The sequence below is a fragment of the Triticum urartu genome, chromosome 7A (genome assembly GCF_056163025.1).
Source record: "Triticum urartu cultivar PI428250 chromosome 7A, HENAU_Tu73, whole genome shotgun sequence".
NCBI classification, from domain to species: domain Eukaryota; kingdom Viridiplantae; phylum Streptophyta; class Magnoliopsida; order Poales; family Poaceae; genus Triticum; species Triticum urartu.
This window is the reverse complement of record NC_141879.1, coordinates 169,594,541-169,607,224: the sequence shown is the minus strand read 5'-3', so window position 1 is coordinate 169,607,224 and position 12,684 is coordinate 169,594,541. Positions and strand designations below refer to the sequence as shown.

Below are 12,684 nucleotides of genomic sequence, written 5' to 3'. Positions count from 1 at the left end.
AACTCTATACCTCTCGGATTGTCTCTCTCCATGGTATTCCACAAGTGATCTCTTCAGACCGTGGCAGCATCTTTACCTCCAAGTTTTGGGATTCTTTTCAGAAGGCCATGGGAACCAACATCCGCTTCAGCACAGCTTTCCATCCTCAAACTAGCGGTCAAGTCGAGCGTGTCAACCAGATTCTTGAAGATATGCTCAGGGCTTGTGTGATCTCCTTCGGCATGAAGTGGGAGGATTGTCTTCCTTATGCTGAATTCTCCTACAACAACAGTTTTCAAGCAAGTTCGGGCAAGGCCCCATTTGAAATTCTGTATGGCAGGAAGTGTCATACCCCTCTCAACTGGTCTGAAACCAGTGAATGTCAGCTTTTGGGTAATGACTTAATCACAGAGGCAGAGGAAATGTGCAAAGTCATTTGAGATAACCTCAAAGCAGCCCAATCCCGCCAGAAGAGCTACTATGATAGTAAGCTCCATGATTTGGCTTTCGAGATCGGAGATCATGTTTACCTCCCCGTCTCTCCTATGAAAGGTACTCGTCGCTTCGGTATCAAAAGGGAGCTTGCCCCTAGATATGTGGGACCTTTCAAGATTGTCAGCAAGAGAGGCGACCTCGCCTATCAACTCGAGCTTCCTTCAAACTTTGCAAATGTTCATGATGTGTTCCATGTCTCTCAGCTTCGAGAGTGCTTCAAGACTCCAGACCGCACCGTCAACTTCGAGGACATTGAGCTCCAAGAAGATCTCTCCTATCGTGAGCACACCGTTGCTATCCTTGAAGAGACTGAACGCAAGACTCGCAACAAGTCAATCAAATTTCTCAAAGTCAAGTGGTCACACCATTCCAACCGTGAAGCTACCTGGGAACGCGAGGATCACCTCCGTTCTGAGTACCCGACGTTCTTTCAGTCCTAGATCTCGGGACGAGATCCTTTCGTAGTGGTGGAGTGTTGTAACACCCCGGATATGACTTTCCCAATTTGTACTCCAACTCTTGCCGTTTCCGTCGTTAAGTTATTTTATTTTCTCGGGTTCGGGTTTTTGTCTCCGTATGTTGTTATCGTTGCCATGCATCTCATATCATGTCATCATGTGCATTGCATTTGCATACGTGTTCATCTCATGCATTCGAGCATTTTCCCCGTTGTCCGTTTTGCATTCCGGCGCTCCGTTCTCCTCCGGTGGTCATTTCTACCTTCCTTTCGTGTGTGGGGATTAAACATCTCCAGATTGGACCGAGACTTGCCAAGCGGCCTTGGTTTACTACCGGTAAACCACCTGTAAAGTTTCGTATCATTTGGACTTCGTTTGATACTCCAACGGTTAACCGAGGGACCGAAAAGGCCTCGTGTGTGTTGCAGCCCAACACCCCTCCAAGTTGGCCCAAAGCCCACCAAAACATTCTTCATCATATAGAGCGTTCGATCACTATCACGTGGCTGAAAACCACACCTCATTTGGACTCTCCTAACTCCCTCTACCTATAAAATAGCATCTCCCCCAAAATTTTCGGGTCATTCCACCCCTAACCCTAGCCCCGCTCCTCTCCGCGCGGCCGTACACGTCCGCCGGCCGCCGGACACATCGCCGCCACCACTCAGGAGCTGCCACGTGGCCCCCTGCGCCGCCTCCCACCGCTCCGGCCCGGGAGGCCCAAGTCGGGCCCCCGCGAGCCCATCACCACCGCCGCCCTTCTCTTCGCCCGCGCCGCTCCCCTCGCCGGTCGGCGCCGCCGCGCCACCGTGGACCGCAACGCCGGCCGCCGCGCCGCCTCCCGGTCCGCTCCGCTGCCAAGCCGAGCCGCCGCCCCCGGTCGCGCCTCGCCGCCCGGCCTCCACCGCCATCACCACCGCCGCTCGGCCGTCTCCCCCTCCTCCGGCGGCCTCCTACGTCTCCGGCGAGCTCGTTCACTCCGGCGAACAGGAACTCCAATGATCCTCGGGATCCGTGCCGGCTGGTTCTAGATCCGGATTGGGTTGACTTTTGCCTGAAACCCTAGTTCATGTGCTCCTGTTCATCATGCTATATCTCCGCATCCGTAACTCCGTTTTAAGCATATAACATATCAAAATGTTCATCTCAGAGAGCACATCATTTCATTCCATTGCATAATTTTCATTTGAGTTCATCTTAATGCCCGAAATGCTGTTAGAAGAGGGATACATGAGATAATTGTCAGATCTGCTACTCCATTTAGATATTTGTCATTTTTTGCCATGATTATTGTGTGCATGATATGCCCATGAGCTCTACATATGTTTTGTTAAGGGTTTTGCCATCTTCTCAGAGGTGCAACCCATGTATTATTGTGATGTGTGTGATGACTAGCGCAAGCTTGCAAAGTGAGGCACTTGATAATGCTGATTTCAGGGACTTAGCATTTCCACTAAGTCCTTGACCTGTTTATCTCATATGGCGATATGTTCATGTTGTTTCCTAGTGATCCGTTCCTCTTTTGAGGATGATCAGTAAGGATATTTTGTTAATCTTTTAGTGCTCTATCCATCCATGTCTTTGTTTGCAATTATGGAGCAACCTAGCTTGAGTCAATCAAGCTCTACTTTTGCTACTTCGTGAATCTGGGCAGATTGTCTACTTGTTAGCGATTTTGTCGATGATGTTGTAGTTGATCCGTGCATGCTATGTTATTGTTCTTGCCATGTCTAGCTTGCATTTTGTGTATTCTTGATGGTTGTATTCTTAGATTGTCATGACTTGCTCCGTAGTGAGTGCATCGAGCTCGTAAATATGCCTACTTGATATCTGTTTTCAGCATGCTCCAGTTTTCACTAAGTCTGAGAACTGATTATATTTTTGCCATGTTCACATGCTTGCAATTGTATTTTCTGATCCCTTTTGGCTTAAGGTCACTAAGGGACTTTTGTTAAGCTCTTTGAGTAGCTCCATGCCATGCTTTACTTTGCCATGTTCAGGTACTGTAGCATATAGTTTTGTTTCTCCGAAGAGTGCTACCTGATCTGAAATTCCAGACAAGTGTTAATTTCACTAAGTCTGAGATCTGTTTACCATATGCATTTTTGCCATGCTTGTTTGAATCTGTTAATGGATGAATTGGCCATAGCTCAGTGCTAGACTTTTGTTAAGCATCATGAATGCATCCCTTCCATGTATTTTGTTGCCATGTTTGGGTGCTGTAGCATGTTCATCTTGTTGCACTTAGATGGCTACTTGCTGTAAATCGCAAACCGGTGTCATATTTGAATTGCTTGCCATTTCCAAACTGTAACTCTGATTCCGACGTTCTTTATATCGTTTTCAAGCGATTTCATCCCATCTTTCCAGTGGCACACTTGGATTCCCAAGTTGAGGCCAGGTTCATGCATCCCTTGTCAAATCTTGCGTATGCATCCCGCATCGCATCCCGCATAGCATACCATCCTTGCATCATATTGTTTGATCCTTGCATGTGGTTGATTGTGTCCTTGTTGCTTATTTGTCTTGTTTGGATAGAGCCGGGAGACGAGTTCGCTAACGAGAAGCCCGTTGAGTTTGCTTTCGAGGATCCAGTCAACTCTGACAATTTTGCAGGCAAGATGATCATACCCTCGGAACCACTACTATCTTTGCTTTGCTAGATGCTCGCTCATTTGCTATGCCAATGCTAAGATGCCTACCAGTTGCTTTCAAGCCTCCCAAATTGCCATGTCAAACCTCTAACCCACCATGTCCTAGCAAACCGTTGATTGGGTATGTTACCGCTTTGCTCAGCCCCTTTTATAGCGTTGCTAGTTGCAGGTGAAGATTGGAGGCCGTTCCTTGTTGGAACATTTATTTACTTGTTGGGATATCATTATATTGCCATGTTATCTTAATGCATCTATATACTTGGTAAAGGGTGGAAGGCTCGGCCTCTCGCCTAGTGTTTTGTTTCACTCTTGCCGCCCTAGTTTCCGTCATATCGGTGTTATGTTCCCGAATTTTGTGTTCCTTACGCGGTTGAGTTATAATGAGAACCCCTTGATAGTTCGCCTTGATTAAAGCTTTTCCAGCAATGCCCAACCTTGGTTTTACCATTTGCCACCTAGCCTCTTTTCCCTTGGGTTTCCGGAGCCCGAGGGTCATCTTATTTAAACCCCCCCCCCGGGCCAGTGCTCCTCCGAGTGTTGGTCCACCCTAGAGCCCCTTGCAGCGCCACCTCGAGGAAATTCGAGGGCTGGTTTTAGTTGTACGGATTGCTTATCCGAGTGTGCCCTGAGAAAGAGATATGTGCAGCTCCTATCGGGATTTGTCGGCACATTCGGGCGGTGTTGCTAGTCTTGTTTTAACCTGTCGAAGTGTCTTGAAGAACCTAGGTACCGAGTCTGATCGGAACGTCTCGGGAGGAGGTCTATTCCTTCGTTGACCGTGAGAGCTTGTCATGGGCTAAGTTGGGACTCCCCTGCAGGGATTTGAACTTTCGAAAGCCGTGCCCGCGGTTATGGGTAGATGGGAATTTGTTAATGTCCGGTTGTAGATAACATAAACCTTAACTTAATTAAAATGAATCAACAGTGTGTGTTACCGTGATGGCCTCTTCTCGGCGGAGTCCGGGAAGTGGACACGGTGTTGGAGTAATGTTTGCGTAGGTTGCTCTCTAGTTTCTCGCTCGCGCTTTGCCTCCTCTTCTCGTTCTCTTTTGCGAATAGGATAGCACCCATATTTTCTAGTCGCTTGCTGCAGCTCCACATATTTACCTTGCCTTACCTATAAGCTTAAATAGTCTTGATCGTGAGGGTGCGAGATTGCTGAGTCCCTGTGGCTCACAGATTACTATTACACTAGATGCAGGGCCTGATGATTCCGCTCTAGGTGACGCGCTCGAGCTCAAGTGGGAGTTCGACGAGGACTCTCAACGATACTATGTTTCCTTTCCCGATGATCAGTAGTGGTGCCCTGTTGGGGGTGATCGGGACTGTGTCGCATGTTGGGTTATCTTTTATTTTGGCGCCGTAGTCGGGCCATGAGTGTTTGGATGATGTAATGTTATTTATGTACCTTGATTGACGTGGCGAGTGTAAGCCAACTATGTTATCTCCCCTTTTATTATCTATATTACATGGGATGTTGTAAAGATTGCCTAACTTGCGACATATGCCTTCAATGCGATTATGCCTCTAAGTCGTGCCTCGACACGTGGGAGATATAGTTGCATCGAGGGTGTTACAACCTTCCTCTACAGTTGCTCCACCACCAAGTGCCTACAGGCCCCAGAAATATGGCCCCGCAAGCGCAGACATCCGACCCTTCCTGAGGTCCCGGATATCCGGCCTCCTGCCCGGAAATCCGGACACCCTCGAACTCGAGAGCAACATGGCCAGCTTCACCAGCCCGGACATCCGGCCTCCACAGCACAGACATCCGGCCCTCCTCGAACGCCCGGACATCCGCCCGACGCCCGGACATCCGGCCTCCCTGTCTGCGCACAGTAAAGGGCCGAGGCCCGTGTATCCCTTCTCCCCTAGACTATATATACTCTATTCCGTACAACTTTCTAGGGTTAGCAAATGTTTAGCTCATATTTGTGAGAGAGCTTTGCTCATCCACTTGGTTACCTTCTCCTCGGAGATTCGAGCCTTCACCGGAGGAGATCCCCCAAGCGGATTCAAGACCCCTCTTTAGGGAAGAACATCAAGACCTCCTCACGTAGAAGAACCGGTTACCCTTTTGTATCGTCCCTAGTTGTCCGTGGACCGTGTATCGTTCTATGTATCCGAGGATCTAGCACATGTGTGACTTGTTCTTATTAGTTTGAGTGTTCCTCTTGTGTTCCCCTTGTGATTTCCCTCGTTTTCCCTCTTTGTGTTCCTCGTGTTCTTCGCGGGATCCGCTCCTTTCATGAAAGATCGGGCGATTAGGGTTCTACCCTACATCAGCCAGGCTCCAGCGAGGGAAGGTTCATGGCGGTGGCGTGCCTTCAGATCGCTCCAGTGCTTGTAGTCGTCGCTAGGTGGTCCATGAACCTGGTTGAAAGTGCTAGTTATCGACTAGAGGAGGGGGGGGTGAATAGGCGATTTTTTTGAAAGTCTTCAAAATATGGGGGATTTGAAGACAGACAATAGAAATGAACCTATTGATATGCAGAGGAAGGTAGACTACACTTGACACGCCATAGTCAAGTAAGCAATGAAGTGAAAGCACGAAGACTATCAACAGTTAGGTAGTATGGATCAGGATGGAAGATAATATGAAGCCAAAAAACAACAGTCTTCACACAGTGAAGTCAATCAGATCATGCAAGCAGGCAATGACTTCATGAAGACAAACTGTAAGTAAAGAGAGGTAAAGTATAGAACCAGTTGCTTGGTGAGGACAAGGATTTGTTGGACCAGTTCCAGTTGCTGTGACAACTGTACGTCTGGTTAGGGAGGTTGAGATTCAACTCAGAAGACCGCGTCTTCACCTTATTCCCCTTGAGCTAAGGACACACAGTCCTCGCCCAATCACTCTGGTAAGTATTCAAGGTAGACTTCCAAACCTTCGCAGACTTCGTTCACCGGCGATCCACAATGACTCTTGGATGCTCAGAACGCGACGCCTAATCGGCTGGAGGATTCACAGTCCTTAAGTGTAACAAGTCTTCAGATCATGCAGACAAAAATACTTCAGTAATGCCTAATACTCTTTAGCTCTGGGTGTTTACGGCTTTGTCCTCGCAAGGATTTCTCTCTCAAATGCTTTGGAGGTGGTTTGCTCTCAAACGACAAAAGCCGTGCACTAACTCTGAGTAGCCACCAATTTATGGTGTAGGGGGTGGGTTGTTTATAGCCAGGAGGCAACCCATCCTGATTTGTCCGAAATGACCCTGAGTCTCTAAGAAACTGCCTTGTGTCCAACGGTCAGATTTCAAACACACGCGGCAGCTTGACTTGTGCTACAAGTAAAGCTGACTCATCCAACTCTGGATAAAATTTCCTCTCATTGTCTTCACTCGAAGACATAGGATTTGGTTGAGCATCACTTCAGTTACTCTGACTTTGTTCACTTGAACCCCACTTAATAGTGCGGTGGTTCCTATGACTCAACAAAGAAGAAAAGAAAACTACGAAACAACTTATGTCTTCGCACTCCATAGTCTTCATGCGATGTCTTCTCATGTCATAGTCTTCGTTGTGAATATCTTCACAAACCATCATTGTGTTCAATGTCTTCACACATTTTTAGAGGTCATCTCTGGTAGAAAAACCGAATCAATAAGGGACTACCACATGTGTTATCCTGCAATTCTTACAAACACATTAGTCCATCAACCAAGTTTGTTGTCAATACTCCAAAACCAACTAGGATGACACTAGATGCACTTACACTGGTGTAATTTTTATTATCTATAGTGTTCTTTGTACTGTCATAATAGAAGATGAATAGATTGCTTACACAAATAAAAAGAGACATATATGCCGCCACTGTTGCAGTTTAATATCTAGGTTTCTATTTTATTTATAAAAAAATAGTGAACGAGATGCAGGTATACGTACTCGGTCGTTGTGAACCAATCTGTGGTTGGATTGTTAGAAGGACTGTGGTATCCCCGGGCCCAAGCCCATCAGGGTTCAAATCCCGGTGCTCGCATACATTCTCGTCGATGACGAAGCGCCTACGGTGTGCTCGCATTTATTTCTGGATTTATTTTAAGATTTCCGATGATGCACATTCAGAGGAAGGAGACGTTCTCGTCGATGACGAGGTGCCTACGATGAAATTTCAAGATGACATGTTGGCTCAGTCTTCGAAGGTGCTCATAGGGGTAGAGTGTGCGTGTGCGCGTTCGTAAGGATGAGTGTATGCGTTTGTATATGAGCGCTTGCGTCGTGTTAACATGATTAATTGCCTAGACCGAGACCGGTCTCGCTATAACATGTTGGTTGATCAAATTCAAAGACTTTTGAGGGAAGGGAGAATGTTCAAGCTATCTCATGTTCGTAGGGAACAAAATGGTGCAAACCATTATGTGGCCTCCTTTGGACGGGTAGAAGGTCGCACTGTGGTGTGATTGGGGTCGGGACCAAAAAACGTCCCTGATATTTATAAAAATAACTTATGTCCTGATTGATGAAATAAAATATTTCTTTCACCCGCAAAGAAAACAAAAACGTACTCGGTCGCTATAGGATTCACGAATTTGAGGATACTGATTTTTTTTTTCCGTTATGGTGCGCCGAAGGACCCGGTCGAAGCCGTACGTCTCGAAACGTATCCGTATCTATCATCGTTTCCATGTCGAATCGGATTTCCTTTACCTTTTCCATATCGAGCTGGGCACCTACTCTATATATTACCACCACATAGGTACACGCACTTACAACGCAGCTTTTATCTCTGTACTACCACCCGCGGCACATCAGCAGATCAACTCCAACCAAACCATGACCTCGACTTTGCTGCCTTCTCATCAATGGGCCCACCTCCTGCCGGAGCTCCTAGGACGGATCATCGCCCACCTCCCTCGCCCCGACGACCGTGCCCGCTTCCGCGCAATGTGCCGTCCATGGCACCTCGCCGTGCGCCAGCATAATTGTCCACAACTGCCGTGGATCATCTACTCGGATGGCACCTTTGTCACCTTCCCCGATCATGGTATTCACCATGGCCTATCCTTTCCCGATAACACAAGCTTCATCGACGTCTATCACAACTGGCTCGCCTTTTATTGCACTGTCAGCAAGAAACGTACCTATCTCTTGCATAACCCCTTCACCAAATCAACATTGCCGCTCCCGGGCTTCGACTCTGTCATCACACCTCTCATTGGTTTGAGGTTCGGAAGGTACTCATGCGGTCGCCCAAAGATGATATCGTCATGGTGACAACCAACAATAGTAATTACCCGATCATCTTATGTCGCCCTGGGAAACCCGGCGCATGGTGGCCTGGACGGGGAGAGATGCCTTATGCATCTATATTTGATGTCGTGTTCCACGGAGACAACCTATGTGGGGTCACTAAGCACAATGATCTTGTCGTGATGGATATCGGTGAATATGACGACGGAACCCCCACCGTTAAAAGTGTAAAGTATGTTATCGAACACCCACCGGTTGATCAGGAGGAGGCACACGAGTATGAAAGTGATGGAGAAGTGTCTAGCAATGATGGTGTAGAAGAATTGGAGTACAACGAGGGATCAAGCATTGACGAGGAGGATGAAGAGTTGGGCGAGGCATCGCTTGCCAATGACGACTCTGGCGGCGATAAGGTAACAAGGAACAAATTGGCGAACACAGACAACAATTTCAACAAGGATGACCATCAAGAGGTGTCGAGCAACGAGGACGGAGAAGAGGTGGATGATTATGATGAAGGGTTGCGTATTTTAGATGACCCCGAGCCTGACAACACGATACTAAACTCCTTGGAGTACCAGGTTTCGGACGGCACCGAGCAAATCGGTTATGTACCCAGAGAAGCAACAGATGGCATCGCGGCTAGTCGACATCTCTTTGAGTCAAAGGGCAAGGTACTTATGGTAAGGCGGCAACAATATGTGCCCGTCCTCTCTCGTGGCTACAATATGAAGGTTGAGGTCCTCGAAGCGGATGTCAAAGCTGGCATATGGATTCTGTTGACTGCGGGTGTGTCGGGCACATTCTTTGTGAGCAAGCATTACTCAAAACATGTCTCAACGTTTGAAGATGCAGGGATGAAACTGAACTGTCACTTTGAAGATGAGCACGACGTGGGTGTCAATTTGAATTCTGAACTATTTACTCCATGGGAGGGCAATCCGACGTGGTTCTTCCCCCAAGAGCTGGTTGTATGACGGTGTTAACAATGGAGGTGTGTAAAACTGTAAATCAGAGTAGATGTTTCTTTCTTTCTTTGCACTATAAGATGTTTCTTCGACTTTTTACGACACGGCAAAATTTCCCTTAAATTCCCGGACAAATTTTGCTTCCTTGTGTTTTCCAATCGACGTCATCACCTTCTGCACTTTATGCAGTATAATACGGCAGCGAAGAAGTTCTTTCGTAAGGAGCAATCTGATTGGTGCAAGTCATGAGTGTTTGCTTGGATTCATTCAACCCTTTGGGGCACTAGTTATTATAGGTATCTACTAGACATGGATGTCAAAGAGCAAAAGAAGGACATCGATTTGTCACCAGCGATCCAATTTATATTTGCTTTGGAGGTGAAAAATGAAGCATTGATTCGCATAATCATGTGAGTGAAGCATTTCATCATTTGTCTGTCACGCGTGCCCGCCCGTCCTTATGCAAATCTCGGGGCACCTATACGTAGCGTACGTACCTAGTCACAACTAGTATATTATATAGTACTATAAAAAATGATAAAAACGTACACGACGAAAACCCTCGATACGTCCGACTTTGATATAGGGCAAGCATCGACTTGGATTTCCGGGCCGTCGTCTCCTTTCCGGCACGTACGGCTCCTCCCCAATATATTAGTACTAGTATGTCCGGCACGTACGTACACCACGAGAAGCCTGCCCTCGATCATCACATCTGTGCACCAGAAGAAGATATATACCACCGCCGCTCCGTCTTATAGGAAAGCAGCAGAGATCCGCCGAGTTCGTTCATCCATGGAGCCGAGTCCTTCATCGTGGGCCGACCTCCGGCCGGAGCTCCTTAGGATGGATCATCGTCGGCCTCCCGCTCCCCAACGACCGTGCTCGGCCGCTTCCGTGCCGTGTGCCGCCCATGGCGCCTGGCCGTGCGGCAGCACCATCAGTCAGGGCTGCCGTGGATCGTATAAACTAGATCGGATCGTGCCTTGGCGTAAGGGTGCCGGTCTGAACGTTTGATTTAATGATAAGATCAAAAGCGCGCCTTACGGGTGTTGCCTCACAGTGACCCAACGATTAAAACTTTAATATCACAAAGCGTTTAGAACATCCAAAAGAAATTTAAATAACACCCCAGAATAATGTGTTCAGTATATATCACAAGCACTACAAAGATGCATCAAGAGCAAGGTATAGTTGTTGCCCAGGATAACTGAGTTTAATGTAGGGCATATAAATTAAATATATACCAAAAGCAAAGTGTAGTTGATGCCCAACAAAGTGTAGCTGTTGCCCAAGATAAACACAAAACTACAGATCATAGAGGCAAAATTTGTACCAAAAGCAAGCCACAATGTTTGCCGAGGACAACTGATTTGTATCGAGTAGTACAAACATAAATACGTACATTCTATAAATATTGCCAAGTAGTTTATATCAGCAAGTGTAAGACTAAGTGTCACAGGAGATGTATCTGCTCATAAACACAATAAGGTGACAGACAATTGGAAACGATGCTCCGGAAACATCAATATCTACAGTAGTATTAATAACTCTACATGCTCTTTCCACGTTCTGAGGTGAAGCTAATGCAATCAGTAGTGGACAATACTTGACAGGCTCCATCATACTAATGATAATATGAAAGCTCTATAAATAATATTAGAATTGGCTCATGATATTAGGCACTATGCAAGCGATACAAAATCCGGATAGATGGCATACTGAGATTGAAAACAGATCAGTAACACTGCCTGCAGAGTACAAGTAGAAAACATGGCACTTCCAAACTGAAAGATCCAAATAAATATTTTTGTGAGTTTATCTGCCCTAACCCTTGACTGTAAGATGATTAGAACATCTTCCATCATAGGAGAATCCTGGAAAAGGAAACAATTCGGTTATTAGCTAAAAGTTAAACTCAACAAGATGAGCATATACCAAACATCTTGACCTAAAGCACCATGAAGCAAGCATATAATTATACTCTGATTACAATCAATGATGTAATACAGGGCAATGAAAATTACTAATGCAATAGCAGAGTGGAAGTCTCATGAAAATGGGAAAAATGTGTACAAATATTTTGCATCCTTTTGACACTACCAATCCGAAGTGATTATTTCTATGGGAAAAATATTTTCACAAGCTTTAGTTAAATTAAGTGCTGGATGGATAACAATGGCACTGAACTGCACATGAACATAAGAAATGCATACACAGATTATTTTCCTTGATAATATGATATACAAAAGCTCTTGATAAATAATGTGTATTCATATCAGTAGTATAACAAACTACCTGGATGGATTAGGCCTCGACAGAACCTCCTAGAGTATTGATCCATTCATGGCGCAAGTGCACCACCACCGACCAACTCGAACACCGTGCTAACAGCCCACCTTGTTGACGCCCACCCGCCAACACTTGGTCCTCTTGCTCGAGACACTTATAGCAAGCAACACATAAACTTGATCACACAAAGCTTTGATCAAGTTTCTTCTTGCAAAACAAAAGGCCATATTCCTAACACACACAATCAACACTACAAAAGAGCATATCAGGTTGAGCATAGGACAGGGTCTGCCACACAATATTTGGATGTTCGATGCGGTGTATGACTGAAAATAACATATAGAAGCCTATGATGGAGTAATAAGAACGATAAAATACCAAGTACTGTTATAAGTCATCAAGCTCTTTATGGTATTTTCTACTTCATATTCCAAGTGGCATTAAATGAGTGTGCAAAACAGAATATAAAAATAAAAAGGCTCAAGGTACTTCTGACAGAACTCCTCTCGGTGTTATTTTGGTATATAGCTTAAGCCCTGGATCATGTAAGCTAGCATGGTAGATTTTTCTTCTTAATGAAAGCACATATGTGTAAGAGCATGCAGAAAGGGTTAAAGAGCTGGAATCCTATACAATGCAGAATCTATG

General features: G+C 46.0%; 1 long non-coding RNA gene across 1 annotated transcript; it reads right to left on the bottom strand.

Annotated features, from left to right (window-relative positions):
* Positions 1–11,150: 11,150 nt before the first annotated feature.
* Positions 11,151–12,093, bottom strand: LOC147958813 (uncharacterized). Its single transcript, XR_015612192.1, has 2 exons — positions 12,043–12,093; positions 11,151–11,621 (listed from the first exon to the last, which is right to left on the bottom strand). It is a non-coding gene; the product is annotated as an uncharacterized LOC147958813 (long non-coding RNA).
* Between the last annotated feature and the right edge of the window lie 591 nt (positions 12,094–12,684).